This window comes from Arachis stenosperma, chromosome 4 (genome assembly GCF_014773155.1).
Source record: "Arachis stenosperma cultivar V10309 chromosome 4, arast.V10309.gnm1.PFL2, whole genome shotgun sequence".
Taxonomy (NCBI): domain Eukaryota; kingdom Viridiplantae; phylum Streptophyta; class Magnoliopsida; order Fabales; family Fabaceae; genus Arachis; species Arachis stenosperma.
Genome location: NC_080380.1, coordinates 89,952,246 through 89,975,279, shown reverse-complemented (window position 1 = coordinate 89,975,279; position 23,034 = coordinate 89,952,246).

Here is a 23,034-nt window from a genome sequence, read left to right as displayed (position 1 = left end):
TTGTTGTTGTTTTCTGCTGCCATGTTTTCTTCCTTGAAGAATTCGGTCAGGTCCTCTAAAGAGAGTTGTGCTTTGGCTTCTCTTAGCTTTCTCTTCAAAGTCCTTTCGGGTTCAGGATCAGCTTCAACAAGAATGCCTTTGTCCTTGCTCCTGCTCATATGAAAGAGAAGGGAACAAGAAAATGTGGAATCCTCTATGTCACAGTATAGAGATTCCTTTAAGTGTCAGAGGAAAAGAGAAATAGAAAGAAGAAGGAGAAGATAAATTCGAACTTTAGTTAGATAAGGTTCGAATTGTGCATTGAGAAGGAGTGGCACTCCATAAATAGAAGGATGTGGGAAGGAGGGAAGTTTATTTTCGAAAATCAAGTGAAAAATTTTGAAGTTATTTTGAAAAACATTAATTAATTTTCGAAAATAAAAGTGGAAAAGAAACCAAGTGATTTTTGAAAAAGATTTTGAAATTAGAAATTAAAAAGATTTGATTGAAAACTGTTTTGAAAAAGATGTGGTTAAAAAGATTAAAAAAAATGTGATTGAGAAGATATGATTTGAAAACTATTTGAAAAGATATGATTTTAAAAATGAATGACTTGCTTAACAAGAAAGATATGATTTGAAACATTCAAACCTTTCTCAACAGAAAAGGTAACAATCTTGTGATGTTCAATCAAATCATTAATTGTTAGTAAGTATCTTTTAAAAAGGAAAGAAATTGATTTTGAAAACATTTGATTGAAAAGATTGATTTGAAAAAGATTTGATTTTGAAAAATTTGAAAAAAATTGATTTGAAAACAAAATCTTCCCCCTAGCACCATCCTGGCGTTAAACGCCCAGAATGGTATACATTCTGGCGTTTAACGCCCAAAATGCACCCTTTTTGGGCGTTAAACGCCCAACCAGGTACCCTGGCTGGCGTTTAAATGCCAGTCTGCCTTCTTCACTGGGCATTTTTGAATGCTCAGCTTTTTCTGTATAATTCCTCTGCAGCATGTTTTGAATCTTCAATTCTTTGTATCATTGACTTGAAAGGACACAAATTAAAAATATTTTTGGATTTTTTGATAATCAAAATGCAAAAGGAATCAATTAACAATGCATGCAAGACATCAAACTTAGCAGTTTGTGTACTACTGACACTAACAACATGAAAATGCATATGAGACACACAAAATACTTCAAGTCAATAGAATTCAAAGATCAAAACAAAGAAATATGCATGGATTCGAAAAATATAACAAAAACATGCATTTGACACTAAACTTAAGATGAGACTCTAGACTCAAACAAGAAATATTTTTGGGATTTTATGGTTTTGCAAATTTTTTTGTATTTTTCGAAAATTAAGTGAAAAAAAGTATCAAAATTCTTAATGAGAATTCCAGGAATCAGTGCAATGCTAGTCTAAGGCTCCGGTCCAGGAATTAGACATGGCTTCACAGCCAGCCAAGCTTTCAAAGAAAGCTTCGGTCCAAAACACTAGACATGACCAAGGTCAGCCAAGCCTTAGCAAATCACTGCTCCAACAGCAAGATTGATACGAAATCAACAAGCTCTTGTGGTGATAAGTTGAAACCTCGGTCCAATCAGATTAGACATGGCTTCTCAGCCAGCCAGATTTCAACAAATCATCATGAAACTCTAGAATTCACCTTCAAGAATTTCGAAAAAAAATACCTAATCTAAGCAACAAGATGAACCGTCAGTTGTCCAGCCTAAACAATCCCGGGCAATAACACCAAAAATTTGATGTTGTTGCCGGATCTTGGCTCTGATGTTACCAAAAGCTTGCTCAAAACATGAACAATCCCCGGCAACGGCGCCAAAAACTTGGTCGGCGAAATTGTGAACTATACTTTTTCACAACTCTCATAATCCCTGGTAATGGCTCCAAAAACTTGGTGCGCTTAATACCATGGCATTACACAACTTCGCACAACTAACCAGCAAGTGCACTGGGTCGTCCAAGTAATAAAACCTTACGTGAGTAAGGGTCGATCCCACGGAGATTGTTAGTAATGAAGCAAGCTATGGTCATCTTGTAAATCTTAGTCAGGCAAACTCAGATATATATGGTGATGAACGAAAATAACATAGAAGATAAAGATAGTGATACTTATGTATATCATTGGTGTATGAGCTTCAGACAAGTGTATGAAGATGCCTTCCCTTCCGTCTCTCTGCTTTCCTACAGCCTTCATCCAATCCTTTCTTACTCCCTTCCATGGCAAGCTCGTATAGGGTCTCACTGTTGTCAGCAGCTACCTCCCATCCTCTCAGTGAAAGCGATTGCATATGTCCTGTCACGGCATAGCGGAATTCATCTGTCGGTTCTCAATCAGGCGCGGAATAGAATCCAGTGATTCTTTGCGTTATCACTAACGCCCCCGCCCTCAGGGTTTGAAGCACGTCACAGTCATTCAGTCATTGAATCCTACTCAGAACACCACAGACAAGGTTAGACCTTCCGGATTCTCTTGAATGCTGCCATCAGGTCCTGCCTATACCACGAAGACTCCGAAGAATCCAAGAGATATTCACTAAGCCTCGAATGCTTGTAGAACAAGAATGGTTGTCAATCACCTTGTTCATAGGTGAGAGTGGTGATGGGCGTCAATCATCACCATCATCATGTTGAAGAACAAGTGATATCTTGGTAAAAGAACAAGCGGAATTGAATGGAAGAACAATAGTAATTGCATTAATACTCGAGGTACAGCAGAGCTCCACACCCTTAATCTATGGTGTGTAGAAACTCCACCGTTGAAAATACATAAGAACAGGGTCTAGGCATGGCCGAATGGCCAGCCTCCCAAAGATCTAAGATAGCATAAAACAAAGATAGCTACCAAAGTCTCGATACAAATACAATAGTAAAAGGTCCTACTTATAGATAACTAGTAGCCTAGGTGTACAAAGATGAGTAAATGACATAAAAATCCACTTCCGGGCCCACTTGGTGTGTGCTTGGGCTGAGCAATCAAGGAAATTCGTGTAGAGAACTTTTCTGGAGTTAAACGCCAGCTCCCATGCCAGTTTGGGCGTTTAACTCCAACTTTTATTCCTGTTCCGGCGTTTAACGCTGGAATTCCTGAGGCCGGATTGCTTTGCGGGTTTGGGCCATCAAATCTTGGACAAAGTATGGACTATTATATATTGCTGGAAAGCCCTGGATGTCTACTTTCCAACGCCGTTGAGAGCGCGCCAATTGGGCTTCTGTAGCTCCAGAAAATCCACTTCGAGTGCAGGGAGGTCAGAATCCAACAGCATCTGCAGTCCTTTTTGGTCTCTGAATCAGATTTTTGCTCAGGTCCCTCAATTTCAGCCAGAAAATACCTGAAATCACAGAAAAACACACAAACTCATAGTAAAGTCCAGAAAAGTGAATTTTAAATAAAAACTAATAAAAATGTACTAAAATCTAACTAAAAGATATCAAAAACATACTAAAAACAATGCCAAAAAGTATACAAATTATCCGCTCATCAAGCTTCTCTCAAAATAGAGTCAAACAGAGCCCCCACAGTCAAACTCTAAGTTTGGTGTTGGGAGGCCACAACCAACTTCTAAGTTTGGTGTTGAACCCCCACATTCAAACTCTAAGTTTGGTGTTGGGAGGTTCCAACATGGCTCTGAGTATCTGTGAGGCTCCATGAGAGCCCACTGTCAAGCTACTGACATTAAAGAAGTGCTTGTTGGGAGGCAACCCAATGTTATATTTATTATTTTCCCTTGTTATTTTATGTTTTCTATAGGTTGATGATCATGGAAAGTCACAAAATCAATTGAAAAAGCAGAAACAGAATGAAAAATAGAAAGAAAAATAGCACACCCTGGAGGAAAACTTGCTGGCGTTTAAACGCCAGTAAGGGCAGCAAATGGGCGTTTAACGCCCAGTCTGGCACCATTCTGGGCGTTTAACGCCAGAAAAGGGTACCAGACTGGCGTTAAACGCTAGGAATGGGCACCAAGCTGGCGTTAAACGCCAGAAATGGGCACCAGCCCGGCGTTTAACGCCAGGATTAGCAGAAGGAGCATTTTTGCTCGCCACTTGGTGCAGGGATGAATTATCCTTGACACCTCAGGATCTGTGGACCCCACAGGATCCCCACCTACCCCACCACTCTCTCTCTTCATTCTTCTTTTGCTCGAGGACGAGCAAACCTTCTAAGTTTGGTGTGGTAAAAACGTTGCTTTTTGTTTCTCCATAACCATTTATGGCACCTAAGGCCGGAGAAACCTCTAGAAAGAGGAAAGGGAAGGCAAAAGCTTCCACCTCCGAGCCATGGGAGATGGAGAGATTCATCTCAAGGGATGCACTTTCCTCCACAAAACTATTGGGAACAAATCAACACCTCCCTAGGAGAATTGAGTTCCAACATTGGACAACTAAGGGTGGAACACCAAGAACATTCCATCCTCCTCCATGAAATTAAAGAAGATCATAGAATCATGAGAGAGGAGCAACAAAGGCAAGGATGAGACATTGAGGATCTCAAGCACTCCATGAGATCTTCAAGAGGAAGAACAAGCCGTCATCACTAAGGTGGACCCGTTCTTTAATCTCCTTGTTCTTTATTTTCTATTTTTTGAATTTTTATGCTTATGTTTATCTATGTTTGTGTCTTATTACATGATTATTAGTATCTTAGTGTCTATGCCTTAAAGCTATGAATGTCCTATGAATCCATCACCTTTCTTAAATGAAAAATGTTTTTATTACAAAAGAACAAGAAGTACAGGATTTCGAATTTATCTCCGAAACTAGTTGAATTAGTTTGATGTGGTGACAATACTTTTTGTTTTCTGAATGAATGCTTGAACAGTGCATATGTCTTTTGAATTTGTTGTTTAAAGAATGTTAAATTTGTTGGCTCTTAAAAGAATGATGGAAAAGGAGAAATGTTATTGAGGATCTAAAAAAAGCATCAAATTGATTCTTGAAGCAAGAAAAAAAGCAAAAAAAAAAACTGAATGAAAATAAAAAAAAATTCATAGAAGAAGAAAAAGCAAGCAGAAAAAGCCAATAGCCCTTTAAACCAAAAGGCAAGGGTAGAAATAAAAGTGATCCAAGGCAAAAAGAGTGTGCTTAAGAACCCTGGATACCTCTAATTGGGGACTCTAGCAAAGCTGAGTCACAATCTAAAAAGGTTCACCCAGTTATGTGTCTGTGGCATGTATGTATCCGGTGGTAATACTGGAAGACAGAGTGCTTTGGGCCACAGCCAAGACTCATAAAGTAGCTATGTTCAAGAATCATCATACTTCACTAGGAGAATCAATAACACTATCTGAGTTCTGAGTTCCTATAGATGCCAATCATTCTAAACTTCAAAGGATAAAGTGAGATGCCAAAACTGTTCAGAAGCAAAAAGCTACTAGTCCCGCTCATCTAATTGGAGCTAAGTTTCTTTGATATTTTGGAGTATATAGTATATTCTCTTCTTTTTATTCTATTTTTATTTTTAGTTGCTTGGGGACAAGCAACAATTTAAGTTTGGTGTTGTGATGAGCGGATAATTTATACGCTTTTTGGCATTGTTTTTAGTGTGTTTTGAGTATATTTTAGTTATTATTTATTACATTTTTATTAGTTTTTAGTTAAAATTCACTTTTTTGGGCTTTACTATGAGTTTGTGTTTTTCTGTTATTTCAGGTATTTTCTGGCTGAAATTGAGGGACCTGAGCAAAAATCTGATTTAGAGGCTGAAAAGGACTGCAGATGCTGTTGGATTCTGACCTCCCTGCACTCGAATTGGATTCTCTGGAGCTACAGAAGCCCAATTTGCGCTCTCTCAATGGCGTTGGAAAGTAGACATCCTGGGCTTTCCAGCAATGTATAATAGTCCATACTTCGCCCGAGATTTGATGGCCCAAACGGGCGTTGCAAATCTGCTTCAGAATTCCCGGCGTTTAACGCCGGAACTGGCACAAAAATTGGAGTTAAACGCCCAAACTGGCATAAAAGCTGGCATTTAACTCCAGAAAAAGTCTCTACACATGAAAGCTTCAATGCTCAGCCCAAGCACACACCAAGTGGACCCCGGAAGTGGATTTTTACGTCATTTACTCATTTCTGTATACCCTAGGTTACTAGTTCACTATTAATAGGACCTTTTGACATTGTATCTCTACCTCATGACACTTTACACGTTTCTCATTGTATTTTCTACAGCATGAGTCTCTAAACCCCATGGTTGGGGGTGAGGAGGTCTGCTGTGTCTTGATGGATTAATGCAATTACTACTGTTTTTCATTCAATCATGCTTGCTTCCGTTCTAAGATATCACTTGTTCTTAAACCTGATGAATGTGATGATCCGTGACACTCATCATCATTCTCAACTATGAACGTGTGCTTGACAACCACCTCCGTTCTACCTTAGATTGAGTAGATATCTCTTGGATTCCTTAATCAGAATCTTCGTGGTATAAGCTAGAATTGATGGTGGCATTCAAGAGAATCCGGAAGGTCTAAACCTTGTCTGTGGTATTCTGAGTAGGATTCAAGGATTGAATGACTGTGACGAGCTTCAAACTCCTGAGGGCTGGGCGTTAGTGACAGACGCAAAAGAATCACTGGATTCTATTCCAACCCGATTGAGAACCGACAGATGATTAGCCGTGCTGTGACAGAGCGCGTTGAACATTTTCACTGAGAGGATGGGAGGTAGCCATTGACAACGGTGAAACCCTACATACAGCTTGCCATGGAAGGAGCCTTGCATGCTTGAAGAAGAAGACAGTAGGAAAGCGGAAATTCAGAAGATAGAGCATCTCCAAAACCTCAACCTGTTCTCCATTACTGCAAAACAAGTACTTATTTCATGTTCTTTTACTTTTTACAATCAATCCTGATAATTATTGATATCCTGACTAAGAGTTACAAGATAACCATAGCTTGCTTCAAGCCGACAATCTCCGTGGGATCGACCCTTACTCACGTAAGGTATTACTTGGACGACCCAGTGCACTTGCTGGTTAGTTGTGCGGAATTGCAAAAGTGTGATTGCAATTTCGTGCACCAAACCCCCTCCTCAACATAATTTTGAACTACCATACTCACAAGCACCTTACCACCAAACACCCCTATATGACCCTAATCCTTACCCACCATACCAAGAGCCTTATGTGCCATACTTAGAACCACCACCTCAATATACACCATCTCCATATCCTTATCAAGAAAAACTACCTTCGTATTATGAGTCCTTTCTCCCAACAAATGAACCCTCCTATCCACCCCAACCTCCGTTGGATAACAACACACTTATCTCTAATCTCATTGGTCTCACCTCTAAACTCCAATATCTTATATCCCGCAGGGACCAACCCTCTACCTCCAATAATCAACCCTCAAGCTTTAGTTCACCGCCACCCTACGTGCAAGAATACCCATATCCATCAATCCAAGAGCAACATGATCCCAATGATGCTACTGACCCGGAACAAGAGCGAAGAGATTGTCTTAGGGACATAATGGATCGGTTTTACGCACACATACTTCAAGAGAAGCAAGAGGAGGCCCAAAAGGTGGAGGTTGGAGAGACCCACCCTTGAAGATGAAGTAGTTGACAAATTAGTGAAGGTTGAACAAGAGGAAAGTTCCATCATTGAAAATAACTCTACACTGAGTGACATCAAGGAGGAGTTTGATTTTGTATTAGAGCAAGTGGAGAAAGCCGAAATTATCAAAGAAAATGAAGAAGTGGTTGAAGACTTAGGAGATGCGGAATATCCATGGGAAAATCGATTCATATAGCCTCCTTCTAAGACGTTTGAATTTGATACTGAGGAGGGTGTACAACCTCCAAAGCATATCATGGTTGAAGACCTTAAAGAGGTTGATCATGAGATGAATTCAATCATTGATGAATTCTTACCTACACTTGAATCCTCTCCCACTAGACTGGACATGGAGATTTAAGAAGAAGAAGCACAACCTCCCATGCCCTTGGTAAGCAATGAAGAAGAGATTGAATTGGAAGATAGCTACCAAGAGGAAGAGGTTGAAATTGAAGAAGCCTGCAAAGAGGTGGAAGTTGTCAAGAAAGAATACAAGGGAGTGGAGCTTGAAATCACTTTGCCAAAGTTGTTGGAGACCTCTCCACCTAAGTCACCGTCTTCCTTCACAACATTCAAGTGGGTAAAATTCCTATCCCTTAGCTTTCTCATTCCACTTGAATATGGTTTACTTGAGACAGATGGTCAACTTAGAGCTCTTTGTGGCGTTAAGAGTAAGAGGAAGATGGTTAGTGGTTGGAGTTGTCAGGCAAGGTTCAATACGGTTGCATGCTCCAAGTTGAAGTGCAAGGATTGGTGTAGAGCTCGATTGAATGGGTCTAGGAAGTTATTTGGATGTCTCAGTGAGAATTCAGATTGCTTGCCACCCGATTAGAACAATAATGATCAACAAGAAGACGGGTGTAAAAGCAAGGTTTGGGACCCCGGAATTCATTCCAACAATCAACACTCTTGGGGCCTTGTCACTTGCTTTAACTTGCTTGAAGGCTTTATGCACCTAGTTTGGGATCTCGGAGGATATTGGAATTGCAAACATTGGTGGGAATTCCTGGCTGAGTTCAAGCACAAGCCACCATGACAAGGAGCTCACCAAATGTCCAACTTAAGGACAATAACTAAAAGTGCTAGGTGGGAGACAACCCACCATGGTATGATCTTTCTTGTTTATTAGTTTTATTTTATTAATATCAGTATTCATTTTCAGTTCTGCATTTTTACCTTTATTTTGCTTTAAAAAAAAGAAGGGATGTGACGCGTACGCGTAACCCACGCGTACACCTCGATGCGACTTTCGCTCTTAGTAAAAAGTTACAGAGAGTTGGGCTGGAATTGCGCATGAAGGGTGCCTAGCGCACGAGTCAACCCACGCGTGTGCATGGACGACGCGTGCGCATTACCTGCAATTTGGTCAATCCACGCCTAAGAGTCCGGGACGCATACGTGATGAGCGGATAATTTATATGCTTTTTGGCATTGTTTTTAGGTAGATTTTAGTAGAACCTAGCTACTTTTTAGTAAATAATTATTAGTTTTTAAGCAAAATTCACATTTCTAGACTTTGCTATGAGTTTGTGTGTTTTTCTGTGATTTCAGGTATTTTCCGACTGAAATTGAGGGTCCTGAGCAAAAATCTGATTCAGAGGCTGAAAAAGGACTGCAGATGCTGTTGGATTCTGACCTCCCTGCACTCTAAATGGATTTTATGGAGCTACAAATGCTCAATTGGCGCGCTCTCAATTGCGTTGGAAAGTTTACATCCAGGGCTTTCCAGTAATATATAATAGTCCATACTTTGCCCGAGTTTTGATGACGCAAACCGGCGTTTAAATGCCAACTTCCTGCCCTATTCTAGCGTTAAACGCTAGAACTGAGTTACAAGCTGGAGTCAAACACCCAAACTGGCACCAAAGCTGGCGTTTAACTCCAAGAAAAGTCTCCACATGTGAAAGCTCCAATGCTCAGCCCAAACACATACCAAGTGGGCCCCAGAAGTGGATTTCTGCACTATCTATCTTAGCTTACTCATTTTCTGTAAACCTAGGTTACTAGTTTAGTATAAAAACTACTTTTAGAGATTCATTTTGTACCTCATGACATTTTACATTTGAATTTGTATCTTCTACGGCATGATTCTCTAAATCTCATGGTTGGGGTGAGGAGCTCTGCTGTGTCTCGATGGATTAATACAATTACTTCTGTTTTCTATTCAATCACGCTTGATTCTATTCTAAGATATTCACTCGCACTTAAACATGATGAATGTGATGATCCGTGACACTCATCACCATTCTCAACCTATGAACACGTGCCTGACAACCACTTCCGTTCTACCTTAGATTGAGTGTTTATCTCTTGGGTTCCTGGTTCACGAGTTTGACTGCTCCTCCTGACAACAGAGTGTTCAATCCATGAGACCAGAGTCTTCGTGGTATAAGCTAGAATCAATTGGCTGTATTCTTGAGATCCGAAAAGTCTAAACCATGTCTGTGGTATTCCGAGTTGGATCTGGGATGGGATGACTATGAAGAGCTTCAAACTCACGAATGTTGGGCATAGTGATAGACGCAAAAAGATCACTGGATCCTATTCCAGCACAAGTGAGAACCGACAGATGATTAGCCATGTACATGGACCTTTTTCACTGAAAGGACGGATGGTAGCCATTGACAATGGTGATCCACCAACATACAGCTTGCCATGGAAGGAGCCTTGTGTGCGTGAAGAAGAAAACAGTAGGAAAGTAGAGATTCAAAAGATAGAGCATCTCCAAAACTCCAAACCACTCTCCATTAATGTATAACAAGTATTTATTTCATGTTCTTTTATTCTTCGCAATTAAAACTAAGAACCATTATTGATATCCTGACTAAGAATAATAAGATAACCATAGCTTGCTTCAAGCCGACAATCTCCGTGGGATCGACCTTTACTCACGTAAGGTATTACTTGGACGACCCAGTGCACTTGCTGGTTAGTTGTACGAGTTGTGAAAAGTGTGATTTACAATTTCGTGCACCATGTTTTTGGCGTCGTTGCCGGGGGTTGTTCGAGTTTGAACAACTGACGGTTTATTTTGTTACTTAGATTAGGAAAAAAATTTATCTTTTTGGTTTAGAGTCTTTTACTTTCTTTTCAAAAAAAAATTTCTTCAAAAATATTATTTTTCTTTATTAATTGTTAGATTTTCACTGAGTCTAGTTGCATGTTTTAAGTTTGGTGTCCCTTGTGTTTTTGCCATCTAAAAAAAATATAATAATTAAAATCTTTTTCAAAAATAGTTTTTCTCTGTTTAATCCTTGCATTTGTTGAATGTGTCTATGTTCTTGTGAATAGTTGCTCCTTTGAGACTTCCTTTCTAAAATCTTTTTGAAAATAATTTCTCTTTGTTTAAATCTTGCTTCAATTTTTAAGTTTAGTGTTTTCTTGTTATTTTCCATGTGATTTTTGAAAATTTTATTTTAGTTTTCTAAAAATTTTAAGTTTGGTGTTCCTTTTATGTTCCTCGTGTTCTTGAGTCTTGTATGTGTTTTTATCTTAAAATTTTTAAATTTGGTGTCCCTTAGTGTTTCCCTCCAAAATTTTCAAAAAATAAGGGAGCTAGATCTAAAAGTTTTAAGTCTTGTGTCTTCTGTGTGTTTTTCTCTTTCCTCATTAAGTTCAAACATACATTTTTTCCTTAATTTACTCATTAATAATTTTTGAATCCCTTGGGTTGACTTGGTCAAAAATTTTCAAATCATATCTTTTTAAGATTTTTAAAATCATATCTTTTTCAAAAACTTCCTAACCACTTTCTCTCTCCTTACTTTTTCGAAAATCCTCATAAAACATTTTCAAATCTTTTTTTATTTTATTATTTCAAAAAATATATATATAAATAAATAAATAAATATAAAATAAAATTTTTATCCATATTATCTCCCTTACTCCATCATGGACCTAAGTGGAAATGAACAGTCCAAAAGGACTCTGGGGTCATATGCTAACCCCACTACTGCTTCATATGGGAGTAGTATCTATATACCCCCAATAAGAGCCAACACCTTTGAGCTGAACACTCAGCTCATTATCATGGTGAAACAAAATTGCCAGTATTCCTGTCTTCCACAGGAAGAACCTACAGAGTTTCTGTCATAATTCTTACAAATTGCTGACACAGTACGTGATAAGGAAGTGGATCAGGATGTCTACAGATTATTGCTGTTTCCATTTGCTATAAAAGACCAAGCTAAGATGTGGTTAAATAACCAACCCAAAGCCAGCATAAGAACATGAAAACAATTGTCAGACAAATTCCTGAATCAATATTTCCCTCCAAAGAGGATGACAAAGCTAAGGTTAGACATCCAAGGCTTTAAACAAGAGAATAATGAATCTCTTTATGATGCCTGGGAGAGGTACAGAGAGATGCTAAGGAAATGCCCCTCTGAAATGTTTTCAGAGTGGGTGCCGTTAGACATCTTCTACTATGGGCTTACAGAAAAAGCTCAGATATCTCTAGACCACTCAGCTGGTGGATCTATACACATGAGAAAGACGATTGAGGAGACTCAAGAGCTTATAGATACGGTTGCTAGAAATCAGTATATGTACTTAAATAGTGAGTCTTCCATGAAAGAAGAAGCTAAGGAAGTATCAACTGACTTTAGTCCTTAGGAACAAGTTGCTGAACTCAATCAGCAACTATCTTCTATAACAAAATAGTTAGCAGAATTTAAGGAGATGCTACAAGAAACCAGAAATGCTAATAAGGATATGGAATCAAAATTGAATAAGACAAAACAGTAGTTATCAAAATAGATAACAGAAAAGTGCCAAGCAGTTCAATTAAGAAGTAGAAAAACATTAAATACCTCAACTCAAAGCAGCAGAAAGCCAAGAAAAGAACAACTGACAGAGGATGAGCAAACTGCCACATAAAATCCCTCTGAAGACAGTAAAAGCCCTGAGAGGAATGATTCTGGCGTTCAAACGGCAGAAAAGGGCAAGAAACTGGCGTTAAACGCCCAGTGGATGCCCAGTTCTAGCGTTCAAATGCCAGAAAAGGGTGAAAATTGGCGTTAAACGCCCAATGGGAGCCTAATTGTGGCGTTCAAATGCCAGAAAGGGGTGGAAATCTGGCGTTAAATGCCCATCCAGCTCCCAAGCCTGGTGTTCAAACGCCAATGAGGGATCAGACAACTACAAGTGCTGATAATAACTCCCTCAAAAAGGCTTCTCAACCTGCCTCTGTAGGAAATAAACCTGCAGCAACCAAGGTTGAAGAATACAAAGCTAAAATGCCTTATCCTCAGAAACTCCACCAAGCGGAACAGGATAAACAATTTGCCCGCTTTGCAGACTATCTCAGGACTCTTGAAATCAAGATTCTGTTTGCAGAGGCACTTGAGCAAATACCTTATTATGCTAAGTTCATGAAAGAGATCTTAAATCATAAGAAGGATTGAAGAGAAACTGAAAAAGTCTTTCTCACTAAAGAATGCAGTGCAGTCATCTTAAAGAGCTTACCAGAGAAGCTTAAGGATCCTGGGAGCTTTATGATACTATGCATATTAGAGGGTACTTGTACCAAGACAACTCTATGTGATCTTGGGACAAGTATCAACCTAATTCCTGCATCCACTATTAGAAAGCTTGGCTTGACTGAAGAGGTCAAACCAACCCAGATTTGTCTTCAACTTGCTGATGGCTCCATTAAATATCCATCAGGCATAATCGAGGACTTGATTGTCACAGTTGGGCCATTTGCCTTTCCCACTAACTTTGTAGTGCTGGAAATGGAGGAGCATAAGAGTGCAACCCTCATTCTAGGAAGACCTTTGCTAGCAACTGGATGAACCCTTGATGAGCGGATATTTTATACGCTTTTTGGGGGTAATTTCATGTAGATTTTAGCATGTTTTAATAAGTTTTTAGTTAAATACTATTAGTTTTTAGGAAAAAATCATATTTCTGGACTTTACTATGAGTGTGTGTATTTTTCTGTGATTTCAGGTATTTTCTGGCTGAAATTGAGGAAGCTGAGCAAAAATCTGACTTAGGCTGAAAAAGGACTGCTGATGTTGTTGGATCCTGACCTCCCTGCACTCGAAATGGATTTTCTGGAGCTACAGGAGTCCAATTGGCGCGCTCTTAAAAGCGTTGGAAAGTAGACATCTAGGGCTTTCCAGCAATATATAATAGTCTATACTTTGCGCGAAGATAGATGACGTAACTTGGCATTGAACGCCAAGTACATGCTGTTGTCTGGAGTTAAACGCTAGAAACACGTCATGATCCGGAGTTGAACGCCCAAAACACGTCATAACTTGGAGTTTAACTCCAAGAAAAGCCTCTACTCGTGGATAGCTTTAGTCTCAGCCCCAGCACACACCAAGTGGGCCCCAGAAGTGGATTTCTGCACCAATTATCTTAGTTTACTCATATTCTGTAAACCTAGGTTACTAGTTTACTATTTAAACAACTTTTAGAGAATGATTTTGTACCTCATGACATTTTTAGATCTGAATTACATACTTTTTGACGGCATGAGTCTCTAAACTCCATTGTTGGGGGTGAGGAGCTCTGCAGCGTCTCGATGAATTAATACAATTCCTTTATTTTCCATTCAAACACGCTTGTTCTTATCTAAGATGTTCATTCGCGCTTAATTATGGAGAAGGTGATGATCCGTGACACTCATCACCTTCCTCAATCCATGAACGTGTGCCTGACAACCACCTCCGTTCTACATCAGATTGAATGAGTATCTCTTAGATTCATTACTCAGAATCTTCGTGGTATAAGCCGGATTGATGGCAGCATTCATGAGAATCCGGAAAGTCTAAACCTTGTCTGTGGTATTCTGAGTAGGATTCTGGGATTGAATGACTGTAACGAGCTTCAAACTCCTGAAGGCTGGGCGTTAGTGACAAACGCAAAAGAATCAATGGATTCTATTCCAACCTGATTGAGAACCGACAGATGATTAGCCGTGCTGTGACAGAGCATAGGAACGTTTTCACTGAGAGGATGGGAAGTAGCCATTGACAACGGTGACACCCTACATAGAGCTTGCCATGGAAGGGACTTTGCGTGTGGAAAAGGATTTCAAGGAAGAGTTGAAGTTCAGAGGACAAAGCATCTCCAAAACTCCAACATATTTCTCATTACTGCACAACAAGTAACGCTTTTATTCTCTTTTATTTTTCCAATCTAATAATTCCAACTGATAATTTTAATTAATATCCTGACTAAGAATAATAAGATAAACATAGCTTGATTCAAACCAATAATCTCCGTGGGATCGACCCTTACTCACGTAAGGTATTACTTGGACGACCCAGTGCACTTGCTGGTTAGTTGTGCGGATCACAAATTCGTGCACCAAGTTTTTGGCGCCGTTGCCGGGGATTATTCGAGTTTGAACAACTAAAGGTTTGTTTTATTTCTTAGATTAGGAATAATTTATTTTTATTGTTATAGAGTCATCAAATCTTGATAGGATAATTTCTTTTCAAAAATTTCTTTTCAAAATTTATTATTTTTCTTAATTAATTGCTAATTTTCGTGAGTTTAGTGTTTTGTTCTAAGTTTGGTGTCAATTGCATATTTTATATTTTTTTTCTTGTGTTCTTTATTCTTCATTGATTTTCAAGTTGTTCCTGTTTATTTTTCTTGTTTGATCTCAAGTTTTTCTTATTTTGTGTCTTTTCTTGTTTTTCTTGTGCTTTTTCAAAACATTAACTTTCAAAAATTTATATTTGTATCCATAAATATGATACATTTTTAAAATCAACATTGAAGTTACTACCCAATTGGCTGGAGCATTGGTAGTTGTTCTTAATAATTGGGTATCTTCTTTGGAATCTTTTTCAAAAATAATTTTTCTTTGATTGAATCTTGTGCCAAACTCTAAGTTTGGTGTTTTCTTGTTGATCTTTCATTAATTTTCGAAAATTTGTCTTGGTTTTCTAAAAATTTTAAGTTTGGTGTTCTTTCTTTTGTTCTTAGTGTTCTTGTGAATCTTCAAGGTGTTCTTGAGTCTTTCTTGTGTTTTGATCTTAAAAGTTTTAAGTTTGGTGTTCCTTGGTGTTTTCCCTCCAAAATTTTCGAAAATAAGGAACATTGGATCTAAAAATTTTAAATCTTGTGTCTTTTGCATATTTTTCTCTTTCATCATAAAATTCAAAATTCAAAAAAAATATATATATATATATATATATATATATATATATATATATATACTTTCTAACTAATTTTGAACTACATTTTTCGAAAATTTTATATAAAAATTCAATTTTCAATTTCAAAATATTTCCAATTTCTTTTATTTATTTCGTTTTTATTTTATTTTATAAAAATTAATTTTTATAAAATAAATAATATCGACATACATATCATCTCTTTTATTCCATCATGAAATTAAGTGGGAATGAACAGTCCAGGAGGACTCTGGGGTCATATGCTAACCCCACTACTGCTTCATATGGGAGTAGTATCTGTATACCCTCCATTGGAGTTAGTAGCTTTGAGTTGAATCCTCAGCTCATTATCATGGTGCAGCAAAACTGCCAATATTCTGGTCTTCCACATGATGAACCTACAGAGTTTCTGGCACAATTTTTACAAATTGCTGACACAGTACATGATGATGACAAGTCATCTTAGCCTAGTTTCACTAGTCTTTTTCTTTTGTTTTCACTTAGATTATGCACTTTCTTGAGGCTTAAGCAAGCTAATTTAGGTAGATTTTCATGCTTCCTTTGATTGAATCAACCATATGTGAATTAATGCTTTTTCATGAGGTTTGATGCCATAATTGGTGCATATTAGGATAGAATGATCATCTCATGATTTCAAGCATAGCTTTGATGTGTTTGGTTGATTTATGATAGGTGAAGAAAGCTTGGAAAAGGATTGAAGTGAGAAGGAATGGCTAGAAGCTAAGATGAGACAATGAATCAAGGGAGATTGAACCAGGAACAAATGAAGCTGGAATTGAAGTTAGCCCCAACGTTAGCCCCTAACTTGGAGGCTAACGTTGGGAATTAAAATTGCTCCCAGGGGTTAGCCACGTTAGCGCCAACGTTAGCCCCTAACTTGGAGGCTAACGTTGGCATGAGAAATTGCTCCCAGGGGTTAGCCACGTTAGCGCCAACGTTAGCCCCTAACTTGGAGGCTAACGTTGGCATGAGAAATTGTCCTCCAGGGTGTGCAACGTTAGCGCCAACGTTAGCCCCTAACTTGGAGGCTAACGTTGGCGCAACTCCAACTCAAAGCAAGGCCAACGTTAGGGACAAAGTTAGCCCCCTAACGTTGGCCCAAACGTGAAGTGCAGAGAATGGGGTTTGCTGCTAAAAAAAGTTAGCCATGAAGTTAGCCCCTAACTTTGAGGCTAACTTTAAAAACCCAACTTTGCAAAACTCACATCCGGTTCAATTGATTCACTTGGGTCTCTTTCCAAATTTCAAGAGCAATCAACCAAGGCCTCCTTCAACCCAATTCCATCAAGAGCAAAGGCCCAAACCAAGGCTTGAAGATCAATTGAAGAAGGTGTATAAATAGGCTAGAATTCAATTTGTTTGGGAGAGTTCTCTTTTTAGAATTTTGCTGAGAGCTTTCCTTGAGTTTTGAGTTACAGAGTGATCTTTAGTTTCTTGTTTCGGGGGAAGGAGAAGTCCATTCTCTTCCTCTTAGCTTTCAATTTCAATTACACTTGTCTGGGATCTTGGGTTGGAGAATTGAAGGAATTCTGTTTCAATCTCACCTTAGATCTCTCTTTTGATTTACTGTTTAATTGAATTTAGCTTCCTGTTAATTGCTCTTCTTCTATTTCCCTTGCAATCTACAATTTCCTGGCTATTGTTCTTGTTGGATCTAGGAAGGCATTGAGATCTAGACTCAGTTTTCTAGTCTCTGGGTCCTGAGATCCAATTCTCACATTTTAAATTTTCTGCTCTTGCTTTACTTATTCATTTACCTTTCTGTTTTAACTACGATCTAATCCCAATTCCCAATTATCCTTCTGTTCGATGCAATTTTACTTTTCCTTGTTTAATTTCTGCAAATCCAACTCCCAATTCCCTTTACAATTCAAGTCATTTACATTTCCAGCACTTTAAGATTTTGCAATTTACATTACTTGCTCTTTAAGTTTCTGCCATTTAATTTCTTGTTCTTTAAGATTCAGCCATTTACTCATTGCTCTCTTTACTTTCAATGCAATTTAAATTCTGCAACTCAATCAACCAAATCTTGATTCACTTGACTAATTCAACCACTAAACTAAAATTGCTCAATCCTTCAATCCCTGTGGGATCGACCTCACACCCGTGAGTTTTTATTACTTGATGCGACCCGGTATACTTGCCGGTTAGATTGGTGTTATTTTTGGGAGAGATTCTTGTCTCAACCTAAAATATCAGGTACAAGAAGAAGCACACTAAACCTTCATGAACAAGATGAGAGGACTCTCAGAAGGTTAAGGAGAGCTGAAAGAGGAAAAAATATTGTTGGAGAAGAGGAATCTGAAGAAGAATTTCATGAGATGGAGGAACATTCAACTAATCCACCAGGAGGAGCAAACAACAACAATGAAAATCCTCCTCAGAGGAGAGTTTTGGCTTCCTATACCTTTGCCAATCCTAGACATTGTGGAAGCAGCATCTTGGCTCCAAATGTCAATGCAAATAATTTTGAACTCAAGCCACAACTCATCACTTTGGTTCAGAATAATTGCTCTTTTGGTGGAGGACCACTTGAAGACCCACATCAACACTTATCCACCTTCCTGAGGATATGCAACACTGTCAAAACCAATGGAGTACCCCCTGACAGCTACAAATTGATGCTGTTCCCATTCTCTCTCAGGGACAAGGCTACACAATGGTTGGAATCATTTCCAAGAGACAGCATCAACAACTGGGATGACTTGGTAACCAAGTTCCTTGCCAAGTTTTACCCACCACAGAGGGTGATAAGGTTGAAGGCTGAGGTACAAACATTCACACAAATGGAGAATGAACCCATCTATGAGGCATGGGAGAGGTACAAAGCTCTAGTCAGAAAATGCCCTTCCAACATGTTCAATGAATGGGAGAAGCTGCAAAACTTCTATGAAGGCTTAACACTGAAGTCTCAGGAATCCTTGGATCACTCAGCTGGAGGTTCCTTGCAGCTTATGAAAACTGCAGAGGAGGCTCAAGAACTTATTGATATGGTGGCCAACAATCAATACTTCTTTGCTCATCAAAGAAGCCGCCAACCATCACAAAGAAGAGGAGTAATGGAGCTAGAAGGAGTAGATTCAATCCTGGCTCAAAACAAACTAATGCAGCAGCAAATTCAACAACAATTTGAGCAAATGACCAAGAGGATTGACAACCTTCAAGTTGCAGCAGTCAACACTAGCCAACCATCAACCACATGGGGACAAAATGAAGAAGTTCAAGAAGAGCCACAGCAAGAACAAGTTCAGTATATGCATTCTAATTCAAATGAAGTTTATGGTGATACATACAACCCCTCATGGAAGAATCACCCCAACCTCAGATGGGGAGACACTCAAAACCACCAACAACCATGGCAGAGGAACTCAAACCAAAACAACCCAAGACACAATCAAAATTTCAACCAGCATCAAACCAACCAAAACACCTACAGGAAACCTCAAAACAACTACCCCAACCCCAACCAGTACCAATCCACTAATCAAAATTCCTATCATCCACCAACCACATCTCATAACCCACCACAAACACCACCTGAACCCCAAAGAATCACCAACTTGGAATCTATGATAGAGAAAATGATGAAACTCCAAGAAATGACAAACAAAAACCATGAGGCATCCATAAAGAACCTAGAAAGGCAGATCGGGCAAATTTCCAAGCAAATGACTGTTGAGAGACCTTCAAGCTCACTGCCTAGTGACACAATCCCAAATCCCAAGGAGGAGTGCAAGGCAATACAATTGAGAAGTGGGAGAATATTGATGAACAACAACACTCCAAAGAAACAAAAAGAAAGCATCAAGGAACCAACAGAGGAAGAAAAGCAAATAAAAGCAGATCAAGCTGAAGAGCAAGTTGTGGTGCCAACCAAAAACAATGAGAAACTCAAAGAACAGGAGAACCAGCTACATAGCTCAAAGGAAAAGACTCAAGGAAAGCAGCAGATCGAAAAGCACCTCACACCTCCACTACCATATCCTCAGAGATTCAACAAGGAGGTTAAGGACCAACATTTCCACAAATTCCTTGAGACCTTCAAGAAGCTGGAAATCAATATCCCTCTAGCTGAAGCACTTGAGCAAATGCCTTTGTATGCCAAGTTCTTGAAGGACCTTATCAACAAGAAAAGAAGTTGGGGTGAGAAGGAAATCGTATCACTCACTGAGGAATGCAGAGTATTGATTCAAAAAGGGCTACCTCCCAAGCTTGAGGACCCAGGGAGTTTCTTGTTACCCTGCACCATTGGGGAAGTGACCATCACTAAAGCAATGTGCGATCTCGGAGCGAGTATCAATTTAATACCATCCTCCCTGGTGAAGAAGCTGTTTATAGAAAAGGTCAAACCAGTACAAATGTCTCTGGAGTTGGTAGATAAGTCAATAGTGCATCCTAGGGGTGTAGTTGAAAATCTGTTGGTCAAGGTGGACAGCTTTATATACCCTGCTGATTTTGTGGTTCTAGAGTCAGACGGGGATGATAGTGATTCTGTTATATTGGGACGACCATTCTTGGCTACGGCTAGAGCCATCATAGACATAGAGAAAGGGGAGTTAACTCTCAGGATGCATGATCAGAGTGTCATCCTGAAGGTCTTACCAGAAGCACAGTTTGGTGAAAAAAAGAAAGACTCAATGGAAATTGATGAGGGAGGATCACAGCTGAAAGAAGAAAATGACAAGGAAAGTCACAGCAACACCCCAAGGACAAAGAGTGTGCAAATTAATGAAGAAGCTCTAGAAGATATTGGGATATTAGCCACAAAGAAGAGGGGTCCCCAAGAGAAGCCCATGACCAGAAAAGAAAGATCAACAAAAGGAAGGATGAAAAGCAGGAACAAGCCAAAAAAGGGGTGGAAGAATAAGAAGATTCCAACAGAAGGGCTTTCCAAAGGTGACAAAGTACAGCTAATATATCAACAGTTGGGGTCAAATCAACAAAACGAGGACTACTACACTGTCAGCAACATACTTTCATTAGAGCATGCTGAGATTGAACATCAGAAAACAAGGAAGAGAATCACAGTCAGAGGAGACAAATTGAGGCCCTACAAGCACCAACCACCATAAAAGAGAGCCTCAGTGTCAAGCTAATGACATTAAAAGAGCGCTTATTGGGAGGCAACCCAACCAGAGGTAACTATGTTTTCATATCCAATTCAATAAAACTGTTAATTAGTTTTATCTAGATTGCAAGAAGCTAAGTTTGGTGTTGCACACCAAAACAATTTAAGGGAGAATGAAAATTTCTAAGTTTGGTGTTCCACCAAAATTTCATTCAGAAACACATTCTCACTTTCTGCCATAAGGCTAGCTTCATGCATTTAGACGAACTAGTTAATTATCTTACTGTTTTTTTAGTTTTTAGTCTATTATCTTAGAAAAAGAAGAAAGAGTTTCACACATGGTTAATTTGATGCATTGGCAAGGTACTAAGTTTGGTGTTCCCACACCAAAGTAAGTTCAAAAAGCCCACAAGTAAATCATGCAGACTAACCACTGTTTCTAAGTGCTTGGGGAACAAGCAACTTTCAATATCATTACAGAGTATCATACAAGCCTTTGGAGGGATTTATCATCATCAATCAAAGAAGCAAGAGATGAACATAAAGGCTAGCATTAATGATGATGAGAAGGAAAGCAAGTGAACTCCAACAGGTTGTATTGTTAAGTGATTGTTTTACATCAATTGTTGCTGTGATTGAAAGTTAGATTGTATCCTTAATTGCCCTGTTTGTCTGCATCATTTAGTTTTCTTTTTATGTTCCTGCCTGCCTACATAGCATAATCTCCCTTTATAATTCAATAAGCAAGATGGCTGATCATTCACAACATTCTTATCTTCAAAACTTGTTTGCACTCAATTTTCAAGAATGCATCACATGATAGTTCTTTGAAAAGAAGGATTGAGGGATTAAAATAATTTTGAGGAAAGCAAAAGATTAGGAGAAGTGGTGGTTCTAGTTGTATGATTATGTATTGAGGTTGCATGCTTGTGAAAACTTGCATGGGAGCTCATAGGCAGGATATGAAGTTCAAAGAAGTATTGTGGAGATTCTCAAAAATCAATTGATCCAAGAAGCAGCAAACAAAATAAAAAGAAAAGAAAAGAAAATACAAAAACAAAAAGAACATGGCCCAAGGCTCTGAGCATCAATTACTAGGCAGAAAAAGAAAGAAAGAAACAAAAACTCAAAAGAGTTGCTATCCTAGTAAATGCTTGTGGTTGAAGTGTGTCAGGGAAAGAGGCTTGAGCAAGTAAATCCGAGGGGTGCCTTAACACCTAATACCTTAAAACCAACTGGTTTAGGAGTATTGATTGAAAGCTTATCTAAAGAGCCGCCTTGAGACATGACACTTAGAGTCGAGGTCAAAAACACAGAAATAATAAGCTGCTTCAAGGTGATTACATATAAAGAGATCTCCATGATACTATTTGGATGAAAATCCTAAAGACCTACGACTCCCAATATGTAAAGACTAGTGAGCACTGAAACCCTTGCTTGAGCATATAATTCAGAGTTTACCCCACTGTTACTTAATCACTTCTCTCACTATAATTCACAAGTGTTCCTCAATCCATCTTAATTGAAAGAACCTTTGAGCATAAGTCATTTCTTGCTTGGGGACAAGCAAGCTTTAAGTTTGGTGTTGTGATGACAAGTCATCTTAGCCTAGTTTCACTAGTCTTTTTCTTTTGTTTTCACTTAGATTATGCACTTTCTTGAGGCTTAAGCAAGCTAATTTAGGTAGATTTTCATGCTTCCTTTGATTGAATCAACCATATGTGAATTAATGCTTTTTCATGAGGTTTGATGCCATAATTGGTGCATATTAGGATAGAATGATCATCTCATGATTTCAAGCATAGCTTTGATGTGTTTGGTTGATTTATGATAGGTGAAGAAAGCTTGGAAAAGGATTGAAGTGAGAAGGAATGGCTAGAAGCTAAGATGAGACAATGAATCAAGGGAGATTGAACCAGGAACAAATGAAGCTGGAATTGAAGTTAGCCCCAACGTTAGCCCCTAACTTGGAGGCTAACGTTGGGAATTAAAATTTCTCCCAGGGGTTAGCCACGTTAGCGCCAACGTTAGCCCCTAACTTGGAGGCTAACGTTGGCATGAGAAATTGCTCCCAGGGGTTAGCCACGTTAGCGCCAACGTTAGCCCCTAACTTGGAGGCTAACGTTGGCATGAGAAATTGTCCTCCAGGGTGTGCAACGTTAGCGCCAACGTTAGCCCCTAACTTGGAGGCTAACGTTGGCGCAACTCCAACTCAAAGCAAGGCCAACGTTAGGG